We start from the raw sequence: 22,528 nt of genomic DNA on the forward strand, positions 1-22,528 counted from the left end.
TGCAGATTCTTCATTATTTAATTTCTTTGAATATAATACAGGGCGATAATATTTAGTGGCAACAATCTGAAAATTGATTCAGACTTGTAAAGTATTCGACGCAAAATGCCAAATCGAAATTATTAGCCCTTCTGGCCTAATGCCCTTTGGGCTAAAAAATCATACAAATACTTCGCTTCTGTTAAATAAAACTAACGTCTATTGTTGAATGATTGTTAAACGCTAAATTTCTTTTAGCTATTTAATTCGGGCGTTTACAATTAGATTATAGAATATACCATTACACCAACGCAAAAAGGTTTGTATTATGTATACATTAATAAAAAGCACATTTTAATCTCAGTTTTGGGGATGAGTAAGTGACCCATTTATTCTATCTTTTTAACACTTAAGTATTGCTGCTGACTTTTAAAATTAAATCTAATGAATAAACTAGAAAACTCGGTTCAAAATAATCCCATTTGTAAAATTTGAGGAGTTTGCTTGTGCATTTCTTTCTGGAATGGAAAATGGTATAAATCAAATAGAATTAAGAATAGGATTTAGATAGGAAAATGGTATATTATATTTTGAATAAAGTTAAAAACAGGAATTATGGATGAAATTAATAGTCATTTATTTCAAAACTTCATTAGATATAGACGGCTTTGCGTACGAGAAATAATGGTAGAAAATATATATATCGGTTACTTTATAAGGTATTTCTCCCGCCTTCTTAGTGTGCCTTCGTGGTCTAGTGGTTCCGCACGCTAGGCCGGTATTCCAGAGGTTCGTGGTTCGATTCCCGGCGAAGGCGTTTGCTCATCTTTCCAGCCTCGAAATAACCTAATGTCTCTACAAGTGGCGTTCGAACTAAAAGGGTGTTGGATTGAGGATTCTCCACACCCAGGATTTTGGCGACTGGGTCCCCTAAAAATCCCAGTCGCCTTTTAATCCTAATGTCTCTACAACTTTAGACTAAAGATACTCATTAAATAAGATAAATGAGACGGCTCACTTGAAATTGACAGACAAGTTTCTTTTTAGGCATAAACATTTTATTTCAATTATTTGCAACAAACTGCTTCATTACAAACTCATTTCCATTTTTGAAATCTTTAAACTACTGTTCTAATCATAGTCTCGAGATAAACTGAGGCGTTGCTACTCTTTATCAAACAAAGTATTAACTGAGGTAATTTATTTACCATAAGTGGCGCAACATTCTCCCCACTTCAGTTTTAGAACCTTTGGGAGAAAACTCAATAAAGTATAAACATTAAATGTAAGCTTTCTAAAATACATGAAATATTCAAAATATAAAATGTCTATTTCAAATTAATGTTCACATTATTATATTTGCATAAAACTTCTTGTTTGTTTAGAACCTTGTTTTAAATGTTGCACAACTTCTGTGTAATTCTTTGGAGAGGCCGGATAAAAGAGTTCAGAACAAGGTTCAATTGTTCTAACTTCTCGATTTCTTTCAAGTGTTTCCAAAACCTAGAGCAGTCAATTAGTTTGCCATCGAATTGATAGAAATAAAATTTCTCAAAAACAGAAATCTAAAATTTGGCAATGGTCATCATTTGTAAGTTTGAACTCTACTCCTTTGTAAAAGTCCCAATACTTTTGTAGTTTCGGCGACAAAGATGTTTATCTTTCTGACATTACAGGGTGGCATAACTTGCAGCTGCACTAGATTCACTTCTGTTGAAATGATTGGAAGAAAATGAATACATACTGCCTTAAACGATTAGACTTTAAAAAGTGCACTCGCATGCTATAATTTTTTACCAGTATCGATTTTATCTAGGTCGGGCACATCATTTGCTAGGAAGATCTTGAAGGAACAAAGATGGTGTCAAAATTCTTAAATCTGGTTCTTCTGATACGTATGTCAAAGGTCTATAATTCATAATTGATTTACACTCACAGACAGAGTAAAGAGTTTTTCGTAAGTGAGAGATGAACGCCCTAAGTTTTTTCTGAGAAGATCCTTAAGTATGCCGATTAGTCTTTCCCAAAATCCTCCCCACCGTGGGGCAGAAGTTGGGTTGAACTTCCATTTGATTTGATTACAAATTCTCATTGAATTTTTATTCAATCAAGCTGTTTTAAGGAAGAGTTATTCTTGATTTAGCTTGGAGTAGCTGCACCTTTACAGTACTATCAGAATATTCGCATCTCAAGTTTCTTTAGGTCAGTTTCTTTAGATCAGAAGGCGTAAGGCCTGGATTTGTATTATTTTTTCCTTCAGATGAAGCCAGAAGCTGATCAGATGGTGTGAGGTCTGAATCCCTGTTCTGAGAATTAGGAAATGTTGAAGACTGTAGACTGTCAACTGTTCCAACACCTTCATCATTGGAGGCTAAAACAGAACAACCATCAGGTGAAAAATTTTGAGAATTTGAAGAAACACTCTGAGGGTCTGTTCCAAGACCTTCGTCAAGGTGAAGGATCTCCACTGTCTGTAGGCATCACATTATTAGTATCACAATAATCTTCCTTTTCTGATTCTTCCTCTATATAATCAGCTGCAGCAGGATCAGAAGATACCAGATCTCTGTTCACAGTAGGCAGCAACGACCAACCAGAAGTTAATGTGCATATATTTAACAGAAAATCTCCCTTATGTCCCACAATTTCTCTTCTTGTATCAAAGATAACATCCCCTTTCTTATTATCTTCCAAAGCTAACAGCAACACAGGTACAAATACACTTTTCATAACTTGTCTTCTTACAGGGTCGCTTATTTACAGCATTTGGGGGGGGGAATTCTTTCTCTTTAAACAACTTAAATTCTTGCTAAGTTTGATTTCAGTACACAAAAACGGATCACTTAATTTCTCTTCCTTTTGTCTTTCTTTTTCTTTGGCAGTTTCTTTTGTTGCTCAGCCTTTTGTTGCTTTGCTAATTTCTGATGCAACTGACTTGCCAAGTTGTATATCTACTCCACCTTTTTACCATATATACAAGAACTTCCTTGAAGCAGCAAAGCTGAATTAAAATTTAGGGGGACTCTTTCTCGAACCAAATTTGTTAAATAATCTTGCAGCAGCTCAGCAGTATTGACACTGAAGGACTTCTCAGAATCTTTGATAGGATTCAAAAGTTCCTTGTAATGAGCTTCACTATTTGGTGGAGCCATAATTCTTTATCTTATAAGAGAAATGAAGGAGCTAAGATTTTTAAATCTATAAAATATACCCATCGCATATTATGACAAAATTACAGTTTTACTTATAAACACCAATAAACAACAATTCTAATTTATTATAGGCCTTCGTAAAGCCCTTTTAGCGGTTTTGCTTCTCTTTATTATTTCTATTTCTATTATCTTAGTTATTCACTCAAAATTTCTGAAACTTTTTATTTTCAATACATATAAATTACAGTTTAGGTATCAAGTTTAATCATTCAATTGGCTCCAGTGTAGAATTGGGTGCCCCTTCGATTAGCATTTTTTAAAAATTTTGGCGATGAAATCTCATTTCTGGTTACCACGATAGTTTTAACTTTGTTTTAGCTTCCTGATTTTATTTACATGAAAATAGATTGATGTGTACATGGACAAATTTAAGGCAGTGCGCAATGCCTAGTTTGTGCAATTCTGGGGAAGTGAAAACAGATCGATGTGTACATGGGCACAGAGTTTGTGCAATTCTTTGACTTCTTATTTTGGTTTTGTGTAGCGGCCATCTTGAAATTGTGCCTTTCTGGCGCCGATTTTGGCGTCAAAAAAGAATCGGCAAAAACCAAGGGGCACCCAACTGTAAACTTTTACCATTCAATTATTTAGTCTTCAAAATTCAAGTATTAAATCTTCTTTTACCTTTTCTAGCTTTTTGGCGCCGTTCCAATTAAACTGCCTACCCGGGGGCGCCAAAAATGTCTGTTACTTTAGACTAAAGATATTCATTAAATCAGATAAATAAGACGGCTCTCTCGAAATTGACAGAGAAGAAGTTTTTTTTTTAGGCATAACATTTTATTTCAATTATTTGTCACAAACCGCTTCATTACAAACTCATTTCCATTTTTAAAATCTTTAAACTACTGTTCTAATCATAGTCTCGCGATAAACTGAGGCGTTGCTACTCTTTTTCAAACAAAGTATTAACTGAGGTAATTTACTTACCATAAGTGGCGCAACAATATAATAGGTATATTATTAAGTATAGGAAATTAGTTACGTATTTTATTCATCATACTTATGTTTTAAAAGAAGCATTTAGTGCACATGTTGTTAAAAAGTATAGATAAAATAACTTTTTAAATTATTCACATTCCTATATATTTTTACAACACTGAAGCTTAATAAATAATCGTTCGTCTACTGGCAACAATGTGCTGTCATACTTCTGAGTCATGATGCCTATTCGTACCAGAAAACTTTTTATTGCTAGTTGAAATAAAAACACATTTGCGTCGAGCTTATTCAGTATTACAAAAGTAATCGAATGTGAGACAAACTTCTTAGAAAAATACTGAAGAACTATGCAGCATTGTTGGGAAAGTAATTGCGATTTCTACTTTCGCTTCTCTTATGATCTTTTCCCCAGCTGCACGCTTCAGAGAACACTTAAAATTATTTGCAACTAAAACCTCTTTTGTAATGCTAATCTATTTCGCACAATTACGTCTTCCCACGTTCCAGGCCCAAACAGACTTGCCATTATCCCTTCAATTAATGAATCCCCATTGAGGAATCATTGAGGCGTACGCGCGAAGAAAACGAACGGGAGAAGAGCAGGATACAGAAGAGCAGAATTGTCCCTTTTTCTTTCCAGAAAACGGGTTCTCGACAGCGACATTCGAGCAAGGGGCATAAAACAAGGAATTAAGGTCAAAAGAACGTCTCTTAAGAACAATAGAATTACGCTCGTAAGTTCTTGGTATTTAGCCATTTATTTGTCTACAAAGATCGTTTATGTTTACGCTAGGCTCTAAGACACCTCCTGTTCTGCGTATCAAATGGGATAAATAAGGGTGCCGCGATTGCCGGAATTCTAAGAACAAACAATATTTCTTTTGTTTTATTATTTGTTTTTCAGTGAATTTATTGTTAGGAAATATATTTCTAATTTCCTGACAATTTTATTTGTGATGAAGGCACAGCTCTTGCCATTAAAAATTACTTCCCCATAAGTTCTGTAGCATGTCTTTTTGAGGCGATCATCAGGACTACTTTAACCGAAATCGGCACTAATGCGTAAGGGTGCTGGAAACTTAGATAGCTGAAACAGCATTCACCGCGAAATCGCAAGAGTAAAGTGAAGTGAACCTTTATGAAAATCACTCTTTTAACTTGAAAGAAAGCAATCTTTATAAATCTACGGGCACGCAAGGACAACATTAAGCAAATAAGATTTTTGCCTTATTAATCAGAGACGAAAACTAAAACCCTGCTTTCACAATGGTGCTGGAACTTTTAAGAAGATTGCTGTTTTTTAAATTAAAGAGCGTTCTTCATAAAGAAGCCCAAACATATGGGCCGAAATACTCTTGCGAAGGTTTCTAAGTTAGAAACACTGGCCAACCTGATGAACCTGGTACCCTCACTCATGAGGTATCACACTCAGGAAGGGGTCCAGCAAAATTTAATGAAATTCTTAAGTCATTGCAAATTGTAACCTTCCAGTCGGCATACGTCTACTTCCAGAAGGAAAAAATTTAAAGTTTACCCAGTCTGAAAGATATACTTTCCCACCAAACTGTACAAGTAGACTAAAGCTTCTTGATATGGAATAATCTAATTATTTAAAACGAACGTCAGCAAACTGAACGATTTGTATACGAAATCTCAGATTATAATACTGATACTCAACTTCTCAGATGTGATGGTAAATTTTGACTGAGACTTATAAAAAGAAATCACACAGTATGTGCGCCATCCAACCGATATAGTGGTTAGCATCGCTGTCAGCCGTGCCGAAAGGCCCGGGTTCGAATCCCGCAGAAGACATGGATGTTTGTTAAATGTATAGTATCCATGCGGCATGGGAGCACTTTAAATATGCTGCGAGCCGAAAGTCCTCTGGAGATAACCCTCTGGACCTCTGGATTGGTGGTAGGAGAAGAGGGGTGGGAGACCCTCGGACCCGTCCCCTCTGGGGTGTTCTCCATCAAGACTGGAGGCCGAACTGAGCTAAATCGCTTTGTCACCTGCAAGGTGCTCAAGGCTGTTACCAACGACAGGCGTAAACTTGCGCTGCTTGCCAAATGAAATTTCGTGGGCCTGGGCTGAATATAGATCAAACAAGTGAGCATTAGCAGCAGCAGCAACAACAACAACATACGATATCAGCGATTAATATAAAAATGACAAGAATTATAAGGTTCAGTCGAGTATGATCCGCCTTATTTGCTGTTAATTAGGATTGTAAAGAAAATATTACTCAAAGGTGGAGCGAAATTTCCCAAACTTACCATTTTTAAAATTATTTATTTAGGAGTATTGCATTTCGGAAAGATTTTGACTTGAGTATAAAACTTTGTTTCTGATACAGCAGGGCTCCCACTGCAATTCAGCTTTTTAATGTCCCCGATTTTCTCTGATATGCCTTGACCAAGCGAGACAATTTTCTTTACTAAATATCATAAACAGTTGTAGAGTATCAGCCTCTGTCGTAATGTAAAGTAGATGAGAACTTTGGAAGACGTAAGCGACATCTCGTTATGTCTTGGAAATTCCAACCGGGACTTGGAAAGGGTATAAAAGATCATTTTATTAAAATCAGTAAAATAACAGAAAGCACTGCTCGTACTTACAGAACCAGCCAGCATTTATACTGCAACTCAAAAAGTAAAGAATTTGACTTAGCTAAGTAAATCGTAAGTTAGCCTACAGACTAAGCCAGACAGAGTGCGTGCACGTTGGCTTAGACCTAATGTCAGCGTGAGAAGTCTAATGGCGAGAATAACGCAATGCCTCAGATAAACTGCTATCAAGAGATTAGACTAGTACCGTGGCCTTCAGCAGGCGGAACGTGCTCTGATTCTAAAATCTACTTTTAAATATAATTTCTTTTTACATCATTTGAATATACACGAACTCGAAATTAGCACTCTTGCAGGAAAGCAAGAAAGACAGTAAAGGTAATAAACATAAAATAACTGGTTAGTGAAACTTAAATAAATCCTTATACAGCTATAAATTAAATAAATGAATATATATATATATATGTGTGTGTGTGTGAATACCTTCTTGAAAAAGACATCTAAGAAACTACTTGAAAGGACAGCACGTTTAATTACATTTAAAGTATTTACATTTTAAACAAATATGTTAGTTATAAACTGAATTAACTTCTTCAATACATTTTTATTTACGTCTTTATCGTCGTCATTCTTTTACTGCATCTTGAGTCCAATTCATCTAATTACATCTTTATCGTCGTTGTTCTTTTACTGCATCTTCAGCCCAACTCATCTAATTGCATCCTTATCGTCGTCATTCTTTTACTGCATCTTGAGTCCAACTCACAAAACAAAAAATAAAACATTAAAAGAATTATCTGTACGCCATCTGGTATTTAACATTGGCACTACATCTTTCGGCCGTCCTGCACTCGTCTGGTCCTCCAGGCAACACTGCGGATACAAAGAAAAGACAAAAGCAAAACACTAAAGATAATAAAAATAAAAGTTAAATGTTTTTAGAGTCTTGATCGTCTTTCAGTTTCAAGAATGGGAAAATGAGCAAGCATTGTCTTCAAGCATCATCTGCCATAGAAACAGTAGTTAACATCTTTAACCACAGTTTCTTCGTCTTTAGGCATTCTCTCGTTCTTCTTTGCGCGTCTTTTTCTCGTCGTTAAGCGTCTTTCCTTTCGTCTTAAGAGCGTCATCTCTCTCTCTCTCTCTCTTTTTTTTTTTTTTTTTTTTTTTTTTAGTAGTTTTCGTCTTCATACAAAAATATATAATTTACTTCTTTTTCCTCTTTAATTTTCTTCTCTCTGTATTAGTCCTAGCAATTAATTGTTCCATGGTTTTAGAAATTCAGGGCATGTCGTCGTACAGTAGGGATCTTCGTGACTTCCTTCTTTGACTATGTGGTAAGTATTCCCTCCTTTAACTTTAGTTATTCTGTACGGCCGAAGATATTTTGGTTTTAATTTCAAATGTGGACCAAACTGTGTTCTTTTTATAACTACCAAATCTACGATTTTGTAAGGTCTTTGTTCTCTTCTCCTTAAATTGTATGTCTTCCTATTTTCTTCCTGAATTTTAAATAGCTGTTGCTTTGCATGTTTTCTAAGTTCTTCTCTTTCAGCTTCAAAATTCGCTTGAAATTCAGCTTCGATCATTTCAATCAACTGATTAATGCCTCTAGAATTCATTTTTGTCCCAAAGAGCAATTCAAAGGGTGTGGTATCTATACTTCGCTGGTACGTCGAGTTAATAGCCTGTTGCAGTTCATTTGTGTGAGCCGGATTTCCTAAAGATAACTTAGAAAGAACTGATATGATAGTCCGATTGATACGTTCGACTTGATCGTTGGCTCTAGGCAAGCCGGTAGTAATCAGATGATGCTTAATGTTCTCTTTAGAACAGTAATCGGTAAGTTCACTGGAGGTGAATGCTGTACCTCTATCGGAAATTATTTGGAAAGGACTACCAAATACAACCTTTTGTACCTCCAACTTCGCTATGACTTCAGCAGATGTTGTGGACTTCATCGGATAAATCCATACAAATTTAGTAAATGCATCAATAACCACTAAAATGTACTTATAATTTTTATGTGTACTCTCCAAGGGTCCGAGGTGATCTAAATGATACGTTTTAACGGCACATCGTCTTTCTGCAATTGATGTGATGTAGGAGACCTTCTTTCTTTCCTCTCTTATAATTCACAAGAATACAATGAACACAATTGGATATGATATTTTCTATTTTCTGTCTTAGTTTAGGGATAAAATGATACTGCTCGATGTTTTCCTCAGTATATTTGACTCCTGAATGTGCTTTCTCGTGAGCATTTCTTATTATTTCTATTTGCATACTTTCAGGCACAACCACTAATTCTTTACCATGAACAAATTTAAACAAAATTCCATTTCTGTCGCAGTAATTTTCATAATTAGAAATTTTACGTAATTCTTTAATCGCTTTTATTCCGTTATCCTTATCCTGGCCCGATTTTAACTTTGGTAAGATGTTATCTACTGAAATACAAAGAATGGGGGATCTACTTAGGGCATCGACATGACCCATCCTAACACCAGAGCGATGTTAAATCACATAATTAAATTCTTGTAGTAATAAAGCCCAACGAGCAATACGAGTTGATAGGTCACGTTTCGACAGAGTCTTTTTAAATGCAGAACAGTCAGTAACAATTTTAAAAGGAATTCCCAATATGTACACAACGGAATTTCTTTAACGCTTCTATGATTGCTAGAGCTTCAATACCACATAATAAAGATAAAATTCTTTACGCTATTTCTGATTTATTGCCGTCAAATGAGATACTTAGAATATTAGAAATTGTAACAAGCTCATTAAATAAAATAAAAAGTTTTCTTCGATGTCTTTTAATTTCTTTTGAACTTCATCACTATCTGAAGCAAAGTCAAAACCAGAAAAGTTTCTAATTCTTTTTCTGTTAGATCTGTCACCGTCTGTATTAAAAATAAATTTGTGTAAAGTTCTAATTTTATCTGCTTTACAATTCTTCAATGCAACGTTGATTTGTTTTATTTCACTTAGAATCATTGTCAAATATGAAAACAAAATCTACATACCTTCTATCTTCGAAGTTGTTTCAACATGTAATCTTACGTAGAATTTCAGTAATTACTTGAAGCGTTCTATAATCCCGCTTCTGCTATGATGCGTGGACTTGTATATCCCACTTCTGATAAAATTTGTGGTAATACCTTCTTGAAAACGACATCTAAGAAACTACTTGAAAGGACAGCACGCTTAATTACATTTAAAGTATTTACATTTTTAACAAATATGTTAGAAATATACTGAGTTTTTCAATACATTTTTATTTACGTCTTTATCGTGGTCGTTCTTTTACTGCATCTTGAGTGCAACTCACAAAACGAAAAATAAAACATTAAAAGAATTATACTATATCTGTACGCTATCTGGTATTCAACATTGACACTATATATATATATATATACTATATGTATGTATGTATGCATATATATGTGATAAAGAATATGTAAAAGATCAAATTAGCAGCGTAAATTTAATTTCCCTTCTCTGTTCTAAAAACAATAACCTCTATTTCCACTGCGTCATTTCTAGATTAATCCATGTCATATGACTTTTACGTAATTCTGGGGATGTAAATGGAACTAAATCTCAAGCAGCCAATAGTAATTTCACAGCAATATTAACTATCCAATCAAAATGCAGTGAGAACCAAAACTAACTTAGTCTGAATTAAGATTTCATGCTGAACGCTTCCTACGCTTTGGCTTAGCTGGACTGCTGCCTGTCTGCTTTTTCTTTCATACTGCAAATTTACCTAAAATGTAATGGGATAGGCACATTTATGTGTCAACTTTATTGTGGCCACAACATGTTTTCTGCAATAAAAAATGAAGATTTAATCTGCCTTCGCCTCCAATTTCCTATTGATTATGGATCAACACTTCTACGCCATCAAAATTTCTACTAGTCATTTTTTCAGAGTTTGTTTTTATCACATACATATGTATGTATATATATTATCAGAACTGTTGCTTTTTCTAATCTGTTTAGGAAACATGTAAGTGTCCTGAAAAGAACAAGTTACCGGAAGCTATGTTCTGTTGAATTGTAGAAGAGATAACAAGGATGCCGGAGGGTTTTATTTACCCTTTATTTTCCACGAATTACACGTGCTCCCGCACTTCGGGATACAAAGACCAACCACCTGTGGTCTGAACGTAAGAAAATAAGAACTACTAGCTAACTAAATTTAAATAAGAACTAAATACTTTACACAGATGAATAATACTAACATTGACCTTTCAGATTTTTTACGTATGTAGTACGCAAACTGCGGAAAACTACAATACGTGTTATCAAGAGGACTAAACCTCTGGCCTTAAAGGCGGACAGCAACTAACTTGAAACGCGCGTGAAGGAAAGTGGAGAGAAGGCTCACTCTCTTCCATCTAACTCTTCTTGGCGAAAAGCCACAACTTTAATACTTAAGCGTTAGCGAGTACAATTTGCACAACCAAACTAACGCATTTATTCTGGCCGGAAGTAGAAAATAAGAAAGGACAGTAAAGTTTTGAAATAATAAACGTAAAACTTAAAATCCTTATAATATAAAGAATTAAAAGGAAAAAAGGTATAAAAGAAGGAAAATGATTAAAAATCTGAAACCTTTTCAGATTTTATATTACTCCATATTATTTATTTTTTGAACGTTTCGTGTGTTACCTTTATTTATTAAATTCATGTTCTTCGCATTTAACCACATAATATTCAATACAACAGCAATATCACAAAATTTTAAAAACAGCATACCTTTCGAATTTCCGATAAACAGTCTCGCGCGCTGGAGATAATATTTATTTATTTATTTATTTATTTTTTTCTGTATAGTGTTGCCATTGCTCATCTTTAAATCGTTGAGTTCGTAAATCAAAAATTCGTTAAAGTTTTACAAAATATGGAACAGATAATAAAACAAATTCGAAATTCGGGCGTCCTGGTGCCCATGTTCGAGTGGAGGACTACGTTATTCAGAATTTGATGACTCTAGGAACCGTTCTTTTTTCACAATGCGAGAAACATACATACATTCATGCAGATTCGTCATTATTTAATTTCTTTAAATATAATACAGGGCGATAATATTTGGTGGCAACAATTTAAAAAGTGATTCGCCTTTTATAGTGAAACGCCACAAAATGCCTTTTTGAGACTAATAGCACTTTTGGGCTATCGCCTCTTTGGACTAAAAAAGAAAAGAAAAAACAGTAACAAAAGAAAAGAAAAAATGGAGGAAAAAAGAAAAGGAAATAGTCATTTGTTACTGAAACCGACTTTTTAGTGTATAACGTTGCGCGCCTCTAACTAGCACGCAACCAAGAGGTGACTGTGAAAGCTTGTATAAACCACAGAGTCTTATAAAGGGTTTAAGTCCCTTTTTATTCAACGTACTAATTTACAATTGCGTTCTCTTGACGCTTACAGACGGTGCCAACTCGGCAGTCAAAATAAAAATAAAAACCTGAAAAGAAATTAAAGACAATATTCTAACTACGAGGCTCTCTCAAATAACTAACTCACCGCGTTTTACAATACGGCTGCTAATTCAGCAGACTTGAAGCTCACTGGAACAATTGCAACTACTTCCCGCCAAGCACATAGGCCGCAACGCGGGGTTTTTCAAATCTCTATAACTACCTCCGCTCTCGCTAAGTAAGAATAACTCTCTCTCACCGAACTTGTTTCCTTCTATTTAAATCATACTACTTCCGCTGATAATTTGAATGCTTGCGCGTTCTACTCAAATTTACATATTCTGGCATTGGCAGTTCCAGGGGAAAGTAAGGATTGACAGGAAAGATAGTTTAAACTTAAAATAAATGTTAGTTAAAATAAATATAAACCCTACAAGTGGGTAAAGAGAAGAGTGAATCAGCACTGAGTGAAGAATAGATATATATTTATAAAATTACATTAAGTTTGTGATGCACATAACATTTAAATTGATAATGCAACAACATGCAACAAAAAAGTGCATGTTGCATGGTGAAACATGCAACAAAGCAAGGGAAACAATGGTTGCAATAACTCTTCATGAGCTTTCTTTCTGAGATCGGCAATTTTCGTTTATTGCATACTATTTAGAATATGAATTTATTGTTATGTGAGATAACTGATTTGTTCTTTTTTAAAATTCGCTTAACGTTTTGGAAAAAGTTTCAATTTTCCTCGATAATTTTGAGAAAGGTTTATTTTTTCTCTACATTTTCACGACCATTTTGCGCATCCCTAACTTTACAGAATATTCTCGGTGAATGGGAACTCTTTTGTCTGTATTGAAAGAATACAGACAAAAGAGATTAGGAACCATTCCGGAGACGAAATGCATTATACGAGGGTCACTCTGAAATTTTTGAGATACGCGTAGGTTTTTTAAAGTTATACTTACGAAATTTTACGAATGTTCCAAGTAGGCTCCTCCACCATCAATGCATTTCTGTAGGTAAAAGATTAAACACCTCGAGCCATTCATTTCTTGTAATCAATTAAAAAAATTCACTTGTAGTCTCATTAATCTCATCTTCGGAATGAAAACGACGTCCACGTAAGTTCCTTTTCAGATTAAAAAATAACCAAGGGTCACAAATCACTAGATCGTGTGAACCAGGGGTGTGTTCTATCACTTTGATGGGATTTTGTTCAAGAAAATCAACTGTTAATCTTGCTGAATGAGAAGATGCACTGCAATGGTGGAGCATAAGTCTTCTAAACCACTTCTTGAAGAATTTCTGGAAACCACTACATGTCTAGTGGTAATCATTGTGACTGTCTTCTGTCCTTTTGGCTTCATGGCTTTCAGCAGTCCTGTACTTCTGAAGAAAGTGGCATACATTGTGTTTTTCGTGGTACGTTGTCTTTTCACGACTGTGGGCGTGGGATCATTTTCAGTGATCCATACTTTACTTTCTTGGCAATTGGAATGTCAAAAAATGGTATGTACGTTTCATCACCAGTTACGATTTTAGAAATAATGCGGTGGCCACCATCTTTAAGTAATTTAAGGGTTTCGTTACTGAATCTGACACACTCCTCTTTTTGGTGCTCCATTATGGGGAACCCAACGATAAGCTAATTTTTTCATATGAAATTCATCTTGAATAATTTTATGTATGGTGGCAGATCCAGCATTAAGTACCATGTGTATCATTTGGTAAGTGAAGCGATTATTAGCGATTATTATTGATTAACATTTTTCGTATGGCAAACACATTATCCGGGATTACTGCTGACAACGGCAATATTTTGTTTTGTCTGAAATTGCTTTAATTTAAAAAGATTCCAGGAAATGTTTTAAAAATTCAAATGTTATTCGAATATTTTTTATTAAATTATATAGACAAAATGAAGCTCAAACTTCAAGAGTTTAAATTATGACCTTCATCTGCTATATATCATTTGTACCACTTTGAAGTGTAACTTGAACAAAGGCGCTTATTATTCAAGGGGAATTTCGCAAGCATTAAAAAATAAAAAATTTAAAAATTAAAAAAAAATTTAAAAAAAAAACTGATAAGGACTAAAATAGGTTAGACTTACTAATAGGCAAGCAAGTTTGGAAACAGTGTTAGCATTCATAGTTGACTTGAGGTATAAGTTTAAGTTTGTCGATCAATCATTCTTTCAAACTATAAAGCGAATACCAATTGGTCATAAAGAATGTAAATTAATATGCACTCTTAGAGGTTTAAACAAAAGCCATTGCTAAAAAGGGCGTAGAAGAAAATAACTCTTTCTTCCTATTCGTGTCAATTGGGTTGTTCGAATGACCGACTTCCGTATTCTATTCATCAAAGTGTAGGCACTCGGAGCTATCGAACTTCCTGGGACAATATTCGTGCAAATCTCATACAGCTAAAACGATGCAGGTCATTAGTGAACTAAAGAATTCATTACCTGCTAATATTAATCGTGACTGTTATTATTCTAAACGTTTTTTAAACTTGTTAATCACCTATTTCATATAACTTAATCCCGTTACGATATCTTAAAAAACTTTAAAATTTTAACAGCTGAATTAAATATTTTTCAATATACACTGGAAGGGGTATTATTGTTTTCAGTTTTTTTTTTTTCCAGTAAATGATAAATAAAGATTAGAAATTAGAAGTTTTTGACAAAAAGTGGGTCGCTCATCAGGGTAACATAGTTACGCAATTAAAAAAATTATTTTGTCTACATTAATATTTTTGTAACGAGTGTTATTTTGCACCATTAATGCAACAACTAAAGTACATTTCTAACATTTTATAATGTAATGACCTGAAAATTTTCTAATTCCAGTTATATACAATATTGTCTGTATAAAAAAATTAAAATCTAACTATAATAATAACGAAATTTCATAGCCAACATAGAGATTGTAATCTTCTCCCTCCCTTTCTCATACTTCTTTACAATTTTATCTAAACATTCATTTTTTTAAATCGCAAAGTATTTTTAAATATCTTGATACCGTTATACTTTACGTAAATATTTAATTTTATTTATTTTTCCAATTTTGTTGAGTAATAGTACTTATCTATTTATATTGTACATTCGCTTTCAATATTTGTTTACTTTTATTTTTAATTATTATTTAAATTTTATGTTTTATGATTAATTTTGTATAATATGATTGCTCTTCTATTCATATGTGTTCAATTGTTTTATGTTTGTCGTACCTTTAATTCTGAGTAAAGAAATGTATTTGAGCAAATAGTTTAAAAAGAACCAAAGCTCTAAGCTGTCGATGACTACTAAGTACCAGATATTTTTTCTATCTGTATCCTTTCAACAACGTTCAAAATAAAAAATCTGATGTGTGCACCACATGACTTCCCTTGTTCGGAATATTAAATTATACGAATTTTTCTTGCATTTTATTTAAACGTATTGGATTGAATTAAATCTACTTCCCCGATAGCGCATAAACCACAATAGAAGAAAGGCACTATATTTGTTTAACATAGTGACACTCTGGCACTAGGTTCACAACAGCGTTACATCTAATTCATTTTATAACTTATAAACATATCGCCGGAACTATTACACAAAAGTGTAATTTTGCCGGTTCAGTGAGAATGAGGCCGAAAAGGCGCAAGACGATAAGAGTTTCCTGTCATAGTAATCTCTCTAAGGAGACACATTTTATAACTCAGAATGCACAAAATTTATATCATCTGAAGATAATCGTTGCCACATGTTCTATTCAAATACTATAATAAATCTGAAACGATGTATAAAAGAAATTAAACAAACAAACAAAAGAAACAATTTTTCACAGACGATTTAGTATTTCTCATTCAATTATTTCAGTTCTCACTTCGCGACAAGGCAAAAATACATAAAATCTCAAAATATCCATATGAAAAATTACGAAGTTTTTTTCCTTCTTTTAACGAATATAAAACTTTCCCAAATATAAGTGTAGGAAGGAGGAGTTAGATTTTATTATTTGTCAAAAATTACATTTAAAAAAAAATTTGACATTACCAAAACACGAATATTTTTGTCTTTAAAACACTTATTGTAACTGGAAGTATACGACTACGATCAACGATGTGAAAGAAAAGGCTGGGTAAGGACTTTTAAGCCGGGTAAGGGGTTGGGTATATACACATATGTGTGTGTGTGGTTCCGCCGATTGCAATAAAAAAAAACAGGCGCACAAATAGATATTATAGCAGTCCAAAAACGGAGAATCGTTTATTAGTTACGCGAGATACGTATGTCATGAAAAAAATCCGTTTTTAATCCACTTTAAAAACATTTTACAATTTGTTTTGGAAAAAAATGGCCCTATTCTGTCCTTACGTAAAAACGTCATGCAAAAAAATGTGCAAATGGATTCTAAAATGGTCAAAATGGATATTTCTGTCGAAATATTATACCTGAAATTTTTCGAGATTGCAATACTTCTTTTATTTCGTACAGGCAAGTTAAGACTGTTGAAGAATCTTGTATTCTAAAAAGTTTAGATAACTATTTGAATAAAATTTTAAAAAAAGAAAAAAGAAGAAGAAATGTAGAAAGGAAAATGTAATCTAGTATATGCCGCTATGAAATTCTCGTAATAATTCAGCACTTCGGATGCAATTTATCCCTTAAATAAATAAAAGTAACACTTATTCTTATCAACAGCCAGAATGACACTTTCACCGTCAATTAATATTAAAACTTCAATCACAAAGCGAATTTCAATTTTGAAAACTCCAGCACCTGTTTCTGGAATGACACTAATATTTTTAAAAATGTAAAATAGTACAAATTAGAAAATAACGAAACGGAAAGTATATTATTTTCTTTTGTGAAAAAAAAATGACTACACTGTTTCGTGCTACGGGCTTGTAGAAGTATCCTTAAATTATTAAGCCAGAGGAACAGGAAGACTTGAATCTTTATTGAGATTAACAGTATCTCATGTAGCAAGATAAGCAGGTTTATAGAACTCAAGAAAATAAACAGACATACAATACAGTATAAAAAATAAACATTTGCAGCGAATATAAAGCGAAATTCTCCTTAACACACGGGGAATATCGCAGAGCATCAAAAGCTATCACAAAATAAAAGCTCAATAGTACTGTAGGATTCCTGTGTTTTAATCTACTGCTAAAGTTTGAGGAACCTTAAGAACAGGTAAGCGAATAATCGCTTTAGTTCAGTAGACAGAGAACAGAAACTCGAGAAGGGTTGATTATCCTTTATTATTCCAAATAAACTTTAACAGATGACTCCTTTCTTGGAGTTTACAATAAAGCCTCCAATCGGGCTTCAACTCAGGAAACTAGGAACTAAAACTTAAATAATCTTAACTAAAAAGATATAGCCGAAGCTATCAAGATTCTAGCAGATTTGGCCCCTTAATGCTAACTAACGGCGAAGCTATCAAGGGCCTAAAGTACGGCCGAGCGTAATAATAGCTTAAGAGAGAGAGTAGCCTAAAAAGGCGAACGCGCATTAGTCAGAATCACTGGCTCTCTAACGAAGTCAGTAGAACTTTACGATTAAATACTTCTACTCCTCATCTGCATTTGGCTGCAATTCTGAAAATACGTTCTGGCCGGAAGTTGTAAGCTGAAATTAAGAGAGACAGGAAAGTAACTTTAACTCAAAATTAACTGTTAGAAAATTAAGATAACCCTTACAGTACAAACACACTAAATTTTAAATCAACTGACTAACAGCAGCTCACAGCTTCCTGCTTATAGGGTTGCTCAAAGGAGAGGGTAAGCATCTCTATAAGCTTCGAAAAAGAGAGTAACTAAAACTAGAAGACTGGGGAATGCAGAAGGCTTACAGAAATTCCATTTCGCAAACCAAAGCAATTTGAAAATAATTATAGAACTATGATAGCTCAATAATTAGGGATTACAAAGATACAACGATGGATGATTTAGTAATTTCTCATATTCCGACATAATACTTGATTGAATGGCGGCATAATACTTGATCGAATGGCCACATAATACACAGCTGATTGATTGAATGGCTGCGTGTTTGGTTGGTTCTTTAAAGCAAAGTTTTGAATAGTTTTAGGTTACTATTTTCATATTAAAATACAATAAAAGAAATTTCATAAATTCTTCAAGAATTAAAATCGGTTGCGGGGTCTTCAAAGACTGAACAACTGTTCATAACAGAAGAGAAATAATTTAGAAGCTGAATTTAAGAGAAATTCTTTTTTTAGAAAATTGAGGAAACAAATTCACTTGCTGTTATTTAACTGATGTAGTTCTAATAAAATATTGCTTTGCTAATCAATCGCTTTGCATTTTACAAAGTACAAAGACATGTGTTAGATTGTTTCAAAATGTATGGAATTTTCCTCTAATATAAACTCCAATCTATACCTGAATACTTTATAATTTTTTATTTAGCTAATTCTTTCTTAATATAAATTTAAATTAAATAAGTACCCAAACGCAAATATTTTATTATAATTTCCTTTCCAAACTCCGAGAATGCAACAATAAATGTTTTAAGGATACTATTTTTTATAATAAATTGAAACTTTGATAACTGCTAAACTAGACTAAAACACTGATTGATGCTATAATGAAGTGCATAGCGTGTATACATTTTATTAATTATAATAGTACTGCAACCATCCATAATTTCCAATAGGATATGCTGTAATTTTTCGATTCTAAGATGTAATATTTTAAATCGAACAGTGATGAACAGTGATGAAATAATTCTTAAGAGTTGTTAACTATTTCAAAATAATAATTTTTTCAAACTGCTAATTTCAGTGGTGACATTGTTACTGATAATAAATCAAATTAATTTTTAAAAAGATATTTCCTGGGCATATTTTAACTTTTTATTTCGTTAATTTTTTCCTTTTAGAATCACAGTCTGTTTTTTGTTGATTGTATTAAAATTGTATTAAAAGGAAGAATACATCTTGCAATCTATGCCGTCTTAGAAGTTAAGAAATATAATGCTATAAATTAGACGTATTTCAAATTATATGAATTATATTTAAACTTAAATTTAGCCGGAGTTCATCTGACTATGGCTGATTGGGCTTCTGTACATTTTAGTTTTTGAAGAAACTCGTAATTCAAGCTGGAGTCCTAAATAAGATGAGTTGCTGTATTTTAGTTAATATTTAATTATTTTGCGTTGATTCAATCTAATTTATTAATTTCCCCTCGATATTATACTTGAGAAATATTGCTGAATCTGAATCTAAAAATCTCTGAATCTGGATTTTCTTGGACATGGAAAAACCGCCCGCGTTCTACTGTAGAAGTTTAAGTTTCATGGAAGAAGAGTAGGAAGGCTGCGTGCCAAAACTGTAGATCACTTAGTCGCAGAGCGTTTCCAGGGTGCACCACGAGGAGGTAGATCTACATCGCACAGCACAATACCCATTTGGATTTATTCAAAAAGGCCTGGACATGAAGAAAGATTTTCAGATTCCAGGTAATATACAACTTTTCTTGACAAACAGAAGTCCTTTGGAGGTGATTAATGTTGAAGTAAGGCTAGACCTAGTGAAGTGAAAACCCTCCATAGAAAGACAGATGTTGCACCAAGAGTTTTGAAATGTCTCGCTTTGGAGACCATTGCGACTAGATATCCACCTATTCAATAGCTGCACATTTTCACTGATGATTCTCAGTTTGACTGTCATTTTAGGGTTGGGGCTGGTGTGTTTTCGAATCTCTTTTCTTTTTACGCCCCTGCAGGATACATTGGTACCTTCTTTGATGGTGAAGTAGTAGCCAATTGTATAGCCCCACAACAATTATTAGTTGTTTATTACAAGTTTACAAAGGCAACCTTTTTTTCTGATTCTCCCTCAGCCATTCAATCAATTAGTTGTGTTGAATACCCATTCACAACTGAAATTTTGTAATGTCAAGATCTGCTGAGAACTCTCACTTTAAAGACGAAACATATCGTTCTCCAATGGGTGCCTGGCCATTTTGGCCCTTTGGGGCAATGAACAAGTGGACTTACTTGCAAAAAAGAGGTGCCAGCTTACTACACCATCCTAATACAGCCATTTCTTATTGGAGGATTAAATTGTTTTTAAAAAGTTTATTTACTTCTAATATCTTACGAGATCTTCAGTTTCGTACAGCGTTAAAAAGTGAGAAAATGAGAAGTGCGTCTCTTATTCCCGATAGTCCAAGACGCAATGCAGTTGCGGCTTTCCATCTGTCCACAGGACATGATTGCCTTGCCGCCCGCCTGCACTGCATAGACATTTCAAGCCATCCCACTTGCCCACTTTGTAATTCTGGAGAAGAAATTGGACAGGGACCACCTGCTTCGATGTGGGGCTCTTTGTGGTCTTACAGAAGAATCAAGATACTGGGAGGCAAGAGAGCCTCCCAGTATCTTGATTCTTCTGTAAGACCTCTTTAGGCTCTTTAGGGAGAGCCTCTTTAGGCAATGACTTCGGCCTTTTTGTTCCTAGCTCTAGTGTTTGTTCCTATGTTTGTAAGATTTTAGTTAATTGTAAATTTTTTGCCTAGCCATTTAAAATAGAAAAAATAAAAAAAAAAATAAAAAAAAAAAAAAAACCCTCAATTTACTCTTTATTTAATTTTAATTGCTCATTTACCATTACTATTATTTATTTATTTTTATTTAACTTCCTTAACGGCCTTCTAAGAGACTCCGGCCCTTCTAATTTTAGAAATCAAGCCATGAATCATTCTAATTTTAGAAATCAAATCATGAATTAAAAAAAAACAATCGAAAGATTCTGCATACAGTTATGTAATAAATTATGTTAGAAGTATCTCCTAGTGCTGCGAATATTCATAAAAATGAAGAGTTAAATGTATTATAAATTAAGATAAATTATACAGCACCAATTAAAACTTTTACAAAATATCAGTCTTAAAAGACAAAATAACAACAACAACAACAACAAAAAATCAGTAAATAAATAAAATAAAATAAAAAATAAAGATCTGAAAGCTTTCAGATTTTATATTACGTCCAAAGGAGCGTTTTTTTTAACGTTTTGTGTGTTACCTTTATTTATTAAATATCATGTTCTTCGCACTCAAACCATAAAATTAAATTCAACAGCAATATCGCACAATAATTTAAAAAGAGCATATCTTTAGAATTTCCGTTACACAGTCTCCCGCGTTGGAGATAAAAATACTTTTTTTTTTTTTTTTTTTCTGTACAGCCTTGCCGTTGCTCGCTTTGAAATCGTTGAGTTTCTTAATCAAAAATTCGTTATAAAATATGAAATGAAAAAAGTGTTACAAAATATGAAATGGATAATAAAATAAATTCCAAATTAGGGCTTCCAGATGCCCATATTCGGTGGACTACGCTATTCAAAATTTGATATCTCTAGGTACCATTGTTTTTTCACAGTGCAAGAAGCATACATACATTCATGCAAATTCTTCATAATTTAATTTCTTTAAATATAATGAAGGGTTCCGTTATTTAGTGGCAACAATTTGAAAATGAAATGCCATTTATAGTGAAACGCCACAAAATGCCAAAACGAAATTAATAGCCCTTCTGGGCTAATGTCCTTTGGGCTAATGAAAACGATTCTATAGCGAGGTATACAATATATGACGTGAGAAATATCTTTTATTAATAATAAGTAATGCTCCCATTTTAACAAAAATTATAGTGTGGATACGTTACAAATAAAGACAATTACATTAATTAAGAATATCGATAAAAAGTACAGCAATGACTTAAATTATTAAGAAGTACATTTATTCTTTTAAACGATTCACTTTGTTAAGCATTCGACAAAAAGAATCAAAGATCTTTAGTCCTCTGACTACTTGCTAAAAGGCAAGGAAAAGGAAAGCTCTTACATCTCCTGCAGAAACAGCACTCGCTATGTCGTGTAGAGGATAAACGGTAGTGTAAGTAATGGAATGGAATGGAATATTCAGTTATGGCAAAGCACACGAGGGCTATCTGCCTAAAGGGAGGGATGCCTTTCGTGGAGGACTTTCTAAGGGAAACTGGCTCGTATACACTTTACACATGGGGAAAACCACGAAAACGCCCATGCAGCCAGCCCGTTCGCGGGATTCGAACCTCAGACCGAACTACCAGTGTTCAGCGTCTTTACCGCTCGGCCGCTGGTGGGCCCCGGTAGTGTAAGTAAAGCTCCCAAAGTTGGAAAGGCTCTATTGAAGGTTTTTCTAGCATCAAAATCGAAAGGATTAAAAAAAAAAGATGGGATATATTCATGGAATGAGAGGAAAAATTCAGAGCCACTGCGACGCCATTTGCCTCGACAACTCACTGCCCTTTCCCCGTTAACAGTTAAAGTTCTATCAAGAAAGGTCCTGACTGTTTTAATGACTTCTCTAA

This window comes from Stegodyphus dumicola, chromosome 1, assembly GCF_044657685.1.
Source record: "Stegodyphus dumicola isolate Sdum_Otavi_A_Nest chromosome 1, ASM4465768v1".
In the NCBI taxonomy this organism is placed as follows: domain Eukaryota; kingdom Metazoa; phylum Arthropoda; class Arachnida; order Araneae; family Eresidae; genus Stegodyphus; species Stegodyphus dumicola.